The sequence below is a fragment of the Austrofundulus limnaeus genome, unplaced genomic scaffold (assembly GCF_001266775.1).
Source record: "Austrofundulus limnaeus strain Quisiro unplaced genomic scaffold, Austrofundulus_limnaeus-1.0 Scaffold128, whole genome shotgun sequence".
In the NCBI taxonomy this organism is placed as follows: domain Eukaryota; kingdom Metazoa; phylum Chordata; class Actinopteri; order Cyprinodontiformes; family Rivulidae; genus Austrofundulus; species Austrofundulus limnaeus.
In genome coordinates, this window is record NW_013952530.1 from 1,424,360 (window position 1) to 1,425,169 (window position 810).

Below are 810 nucleotides of genomic sequence, written 5' to 3' on the forward strand. Positions count from 1 at the left end.
CCCTAGGCTACTGGTTCCCAAACTTTTCAGCTTTTGACCCACAAAATACCAGCAGAAGAGACCTGGGACCACAGCTGTTTTTGGCTGATAAACATCGTTTTCGTGTCAAATAAACAAGATCATAGTCACAATATTTTTGTCCATTTTAAGTACACAAACGTAATGCTTGCTTTCACAGTATCCTTATTACCATGTAATTACAATGTAACAAAAAATGTGATTAAATGTAATTACTACCTTATTACCATGTAATTACGTGGTATTATGGTACAAAAAAAACTACTGTTAGTAAAACTACCTTTATCAGGTAACTACAATCAAATTACTATTCAATAGTAACTCAACACTATATTTATGACCAAAAGGATGCTGCTAAATTTTGGGGTTAGTGGTTAATTGCAATAAAATATTACTTTAAAACTGTTCAAATTACCTACTACTTATTTAAGTGTTACATAGTGAATTGTAATATCTTACCAGGTAAGTGATACATTACTGCAATTAATTATATAGTAAAAGTGTACCCTATTTACCATGTAATTACATGGTAATAAGGTAGTAATTACATTTAATTATATTTTTATTACCTTGTAATTTCACGGTGATAAGGGTACCGTAAAGAAAGCGTTACCCACTAACTTTACTCTTTTGTAACCACAAAGGCAAAAAAATGTTGTTTGTTGTCATTTTTTAGTGTAATTAATTCAGAAAATCTTTTCAGGACCCCACCTTGATGTTTCGGGACCCCACTGTGCGTCCCGACCCCAACTTTGGGAACCACTGCCTTAGGCCATGACATTATTCTCCTTT